Here is a 6,789-nt window from a genome sequence, read left to right on the forward strand (position 1 = left end):
TTTTTTTTTTCAATTGTAAAACTAACCTATGACGACTTAACTGTAAGTCGTCTGCTTTTAAAAAAATATTATTATTTTAATTTTCACTAGACGACTGAAATGTAAGTCGTCTGGGGAAGTCAAACTTCTGAAATTATCCAGTCAAATGCAAAACTAACCTATGACGACTGAAATGTACGTCGTCTAGGTTCTTTGGAAAGTTTTTTGAAACCAAACAAAAACAGACGACTTAACTTTCAGTCGTTTCAGGTTACAGAATTCAAAGTCAATTGCAAAAATAACCTCTGCGTTGACCAGACGACTTCCAGGTAAGTTGTCTACAGCCAGACGACTTCCCAAGTAAGTCGTCTGACGAACAGATCTGGAAAAAAACTCGATGTCATACCTTAAATTGGTGAGATAAGTTCCTTAGCATACATAAGGCTTCTCCAAGCACACAGAATCACAAACGAAAGTAACCCACCCAGAATCGTTAGCTTCTATGACTCTATGAACCATAAAAAATTTAGAATCAAAATCTTGGGTTTTTTTAGCTCATTGTAGAGAGAAAGTGAGAGATATGTTGTGTTTAGTTCACAATAATGGAAAGAGAAGAAGGATAAATCGATTTTGAGAGCATTAAGAGCTTCAAATTGGTTGTTCATGGTAGTTGTGGTATTGATGACAATGGTAATCTTGTAATTACTTGAAGATGATGAGGGTGAGAGAGTAAAAATATCATTTTCGGAAAAAAAAAGAAAAAAAAAATTGATGGCATTTTCGTAAATTATATGAACTTGTGGGGTGAATAGGGCAAAACCAATTTTCAAAAAAAAAAAGGTTAGTTTTGTGTTTGACTTTAAGTTATAGGTCAATTCTGCAAAAAAACCCTTAAATAAATTGGGGTTTCCTGGTTGGTCTACTTGGAGTCGGTTTGTTCGGATATCTATCCATCTATATTTTAATTGCAAGGTGACTTTTAACTTTTGAACTTCCACATTAGAATTAAAGGCGGTCAAAGTCTATAATATCTTTAATAAATAATTATGTTTATTCTTTATATAAATTTTATAGAATTGACCATAAATTAATTATGAGGCAAGTTTCAAAAAGAAGAAGAAAAACATGTTTAAAAAAAACACAATTCATGTATATTATGTTGTTATCCAAACATTATATTCTTTCAGTTGCTTCAATATTATAAATATTTTCTTTCGGTACGATAAATCTCTTGATATATTTGTTGACTAAAAAGACATAAATCTGAATAATAATAAATTTATAGTGGATTTGATAATTATAAGTATCTAAAACTATCATTATAATAAATTGATAATAAAAATAAAATCATACTTTGACACTAATATTTTTAGAAAATATCAATATTTTTATGTGGTGCTAGAATTAGTAAATAAATTATTTTTATTTCAGTGACAATCTGCACAATTTGATATGGATTTTCAAGACGTAATGCTATCTTTTCTTTCTTCAATGCACAATCTGCACAACTTTATTTTGGTGAGAATCTTCTCTCTCGACTCTCTTCAACTTTTTTGTTTCTTAATTTTTTTTCTGAGTTTACTAAAACATTTTTCGGATTTGTTGTCTAGCCTATTATTTACGAAGTGATTTTTTACCTCTCATCAAAAATTAGAATGATTAAAATCATGACTATCTTAGTGAATAATTTCTTTATCGGATGTCCTTAGAAGGACCCTTTAATGAATAATTAGATTGATTTATTAGATTAGATTATTTATTATTAATTAATCTAATATAAATTGGATGATTTTTTTTTAAATGAAAATAAAAAGATAATCTCTATATATATTATGTTGTTATCTTAAAAATATTTTTGAATTATAAAAATTTAAAAACAGAAGGATGCATAAATTAAATAAGATGGGAAAGTGTTTTAAAAATAAAAAGGTATTATATATATATTGTATTGTTATCCTAAAAGTATATTTTCAATCATAATATTTAACAAAATAAAATATTTTCAGTCAAAATATTTTGAAAATTAAGAAACAGAAAGATACTTAAGTAAATATCGTAATATTATCTTTGTATAATATTTTTTGTAGTGTTAATTAAATATGTTGTAATTAAAAGTACGAAAATGATTAAACAAAAAAAATTATAACATCATTTAAAAGTTACACAACTAAAAAGACTATAAAATGCGTTTAGAGCAGTCAAACATTATATTTGAGGTTTCAATGTTAAAACCAAAAAATTTAAGGTTCTAAAAATGTGTTTAGAGATGCTCTAGTATATGAATAGAAATGAAAGGTAGATGGCCCAACTTTTGTATACGACTCACCATTTATCTCATCTTCCAACTTTTGTATACGATTCACCATTTATCTCATCTTCCACTCATAGCCTAAGTATTTTCTCTTACCTTTAATGTTGGTTCCATGCCACTTGCAATTGATCAAGAATATCTTCATACGGTGTTATAATATTTTAAAAAGTACACTAGATTTTGATCCGAACTTTCTAAGCGCGGGTTTGGTTCTTTTTATTTTTTATCCAAAATTGATTTAAAATATACTATTATTTTTGTTTCAAATCATAACAATTGAATTTTTTATATTTTTATCATTTTTTCAAAATGTGATATTTCTCGAAATAGATTTAAAGATGATATGTGTGATTTAATAGTATATATATATATATATATATAGTAATGATAATATTAAACTGTAAATAAGTTTTTCTTGTCATATAATTGACCGTAAATTAATTATGAGACAAAGTTCAAGAAGAAGAAAAACATGTTTTAAAAAGAAAAAAATAATTCATGTATATTATGTTGTTATCCAAAAAAATATTTTCTTTCGGTGATAAATCTCTTGATATATGTGTTGACTAAAAATGAAAGACATAAATCTGAATAATAATAAAGTATATAGTGGATTTAATAATTATAAATATCTAAAATTATCATTATAATAAATTGGGCAAATCTCCAAAATAGCACATTTCTAAGTTTATATCACAAAAATAGCACTCAAAAACTAAAATGACCAAAATAGCACCTTTTTAAGTTTATCCTTTGAAAATTTTAATTTTTTTATTTTTCAAAATTCGAAATCTTATCCCCAAAACCTCATTTCTCAACTCTAAACCCTAAACCCTAAACCCTAAACCCTAAACTCTAAACCCTAAACCCTAAACCCTAAATCCTAAACCCCACCATTTAACTCTAAACCCTAAGTTTGTGACTTTTGATAAAACATTAAGTGCTATTTTTGTGACTTTTGACCTTGAGTGCTAGTTTGGGAACATAAACTTGATTTAGTGCTATTTTTGTCTTTTTCTCTTATAAATTTGATAATAAAAAAATAAAAAAAATATTTTGGCATTAATATTTGTTTAGAAAATATAACAATTTTATGTGCTGCTAGAATTAGTAAAATAAATTATTTTTATTCCATTGAAAATCTTCCCAATTTGATATGGATTTTCATGGTGTAATGCTATCTTTTCTTTCTTCAATTCACAATATACAACTTTTATTTTGGTAAGAATCTTCTCTCTTGACTCTCTTCAATCTCTTATTTTTTTTGCTTCCTTTTTTGAGTTTACTAAAACTTTTTTTCGTATTTATTATCGTATCTATTATATACAAAATGATTTTTCACCTCTCATTAAAAGTTAGAATGATTAAAATCATGACTATTTTAGTGAATAGTTTTTTATCGGATGTCCTTGGAGGGATCCTTTAAATTTATTTATTAGATTAGATAATTTATTATTAATTAATCTAATACACTTTTACTCCTAAATTCATCGGGTGTAATGAAAGGTGAAAAATCACTTTGTATATAAGGTTTTAACAATCAACCTCAAATCTATTATTGTTGTATCTATTATATACAAAGTGATTGTAAGAAGTATCTAAACAAACCCGATGAGTAAGATAAAAATCTTGTTGGTACTCCTTCGCAATGCATCACTTAAGGTTCTAAGAATAAGTTTAAAGATGTTCTAATATTTGAATAGAAAGAAAAAATAGATGGCCCATCTTTTTTATATGACCCACCATTTATCTCACCTCCCACTGTTAGCACACGTATTTTTCTCTAACATTTATTAATTGTTGGTTCCATGCAACATGCAATTAATCAAAAATATCTTCGTATGATGTTATAATATTTTTTTTTATAATATTTAGAAAGTCCATAAGTGATGTTGTTCGGTCGGAATGCTGTTGAAAAACCCGTCACTTTCAATTGTCTGGCGGTTAATCACAAACTAATCCATAGTCCAGAAGCTCGACCTATCGTTTTACAAGTAACCCCCCACCCCTAATTTACTACCATGGTTTGAAAATTAAATAACAACTACTCCCTCCATTTTATAAAATTACATATTCCAAAAAAAAAAATTTGTTTCAAAAAGATTAATTTTTTGCATTTTCAATACATGTTTTATTAACTAATTGCAAACTTCAAAAAACTTAATTACACTTATTAGATTTTTATTGGTTTAAAATTATGGAAAAACGATAATCACAAAAAAATATGCAAATTTAATGCATTTTATTAAAAGATGTAAAAAGTCTAAAATATGTAACATTTTGAACAGATGGAATATTAATGATTTTAATGTGTTAATACTCGAAGCCATGTAATCATGTTTGTTTAGACACTTCTTACAATCACGAAAAACCATTATAACTAAATCTTCCTAAACTCGTCCCCATTCATTTTAAGGGTACACTTATCAACTATCTATTCCGTTAACCCTTCACGTGATGACAGTAGCCGAGACCCGAGAGAAATACATACTACTTTTTTTTATCAAAAGAAATCCTTTATATACTAAAGCGCAAGTCGCCTGGCGAATCAGATAATGCCATGTGGGATTTTTAAAAAAATTAAGAAAAAATAATTTAAACAAAATAAAAGCTTACAAGAGAAAAAAGCAGGAACCGTATAACAGTTTTTTTAAATAAGCCACACGACCGATGACCCTTTTTTTTTGTGCAACACCAATGACCCTTCTTCTTTGTCTATGATCTTTTTTTTCATTAAAATCTCTCTGATTCCAAACTGATCGAAAACAGAGAATACTAAACGCCTATAATTCTTTTTTCATTTCAATATCCTAATTCATAATTGGGGCCATATGGAATGTCTCGATCTAATGCATAGTACGATATATATCTAATCAAATTTCAGCAACCCATATTTTCCAGTGACACTATCTCCCTTCTTTGTATATATTTGTTAGCTTCAGCGGAGCATTACATGCTTTAAGAAGGTTTCTAAAAGAGTGGATTGGTGGATATGAATTGCTGGAGGTTCAATTGGATCAAAGAGACTATAGGACAAAAAGCATGAAAGAAGAGTAAGATATAAAACATACAGACGCTGATGCAAACGTGGTAACTGGGAATTTTTTTTTTTTTTTTTACATTTAAAAAAAAATTGTGTTTCCATAATGATACATTAATTGTTTTCCTACTGTACAATTGGTTTCACATCAAAAGGTGTATTGAAAACATTTTTGAAGATAATGTGGTGAGTATAGTATACTTTGATACTTTTTTCTATAGTTTAAATGTTTTAGATATTCGATAAGAAAATTGATTTATGTATGGTCATAGGAGCCAGAGTAACACGAAGTCTTGGAGATGGCAAAACCCATATGAAGGGGTAATTAAATTCTATGGCAAAATTAACAGAGGTATATTTTTGCAACTATATTTTTGTATTATTGCAGTCTTTGCAATACATAATTTGTGATTTTCAGATGTCGAATACGCATGCAATGATAAAGAAATTAATTTTTCCACTCTACTGCATCACTAAAACAATCAAATTCGTCAATGATTTTATTGAAGCCTCTGTTCTCGAAATATCTATATATGTCACTTTTAATTATACATAAATAAACTTTTTTTTTATTTGTAAGCAAAATAACTTTCATGAGTAGCATGGGATCAATACTATAAGCAAAATAAAAACACTGTTTGCAGGTGAAGGGATATTATAAATTCAGTTATGTCCCAATCTTTTTTGTAGGCACTATAATAAAGAAATCCTGTCCGGTAGAGAAGGTAATATATTCTACAAACTTTACAGTTCTATCTTTGCTTTTTCATAATTTCGATTCAAATTCTTATTACAAACTAGCTTTAAGTTGCATTTTCCTCACAAGCATTGATCTTCATTGTATCTTATGTTTTAATAAATTCTTTACCATATGTAGTAGTAGTAGACAGAACACTAACTAGGCTAAATCACCTATATATTAAAAGAGAAGCATTACAACATTTTAGGTAGTCATGTGTCATCACCACAATGAGTCTTAGAATCCTTAAAGAATTAGGTTGTTCCATCTAAATATATAATAAACTTTTTATTAAATTAACAATAAATTCATTATTAATGTTTTTTATTTTTTCCTTAAATAAAAATTACGGAATTGCCTAATGTAGCTAAAGTATATATGACAATTAATGATTTTGATAATAAAGATTTGATAAAAATTAGTGTATTCTTTATCATATTTGTTTAATTTCAAATTAATAAAATAAATTAAACAATTACATTAACCATATAATAAAAATTTAGATTTTTTGTATATGTTATATTTTAATTTTTTTCTAAACGACTATAAATTACTAAAACTGTTAAAAATCTCACATTCAAATATTTGTGATCTATGATTTAATTTTTTTGTTATGATAAAATACAAATAGTTACAATTTTTTTTGTTATGATAAATGTAAAAGATATATATATATATATATATATATATATATATATATATATATATATATATATATAT

The sequence above is a fragment of the Brassica oleracea genome, chromosome C4 (genome assembly GCF_000695525.1).
Source record: "Brassica oleracea var. oleracea cultivar TO1000 chromosome C4, BOL, whole genome shotgun sequence".
NCBI classification, from domain to species: domain Eukaryota; kingdom Viridiplantae; phylum Streptophyta; class Magnoliopsida; order Brassicales; family Brassicaceae; genus Brassica; species Brassica oleracea.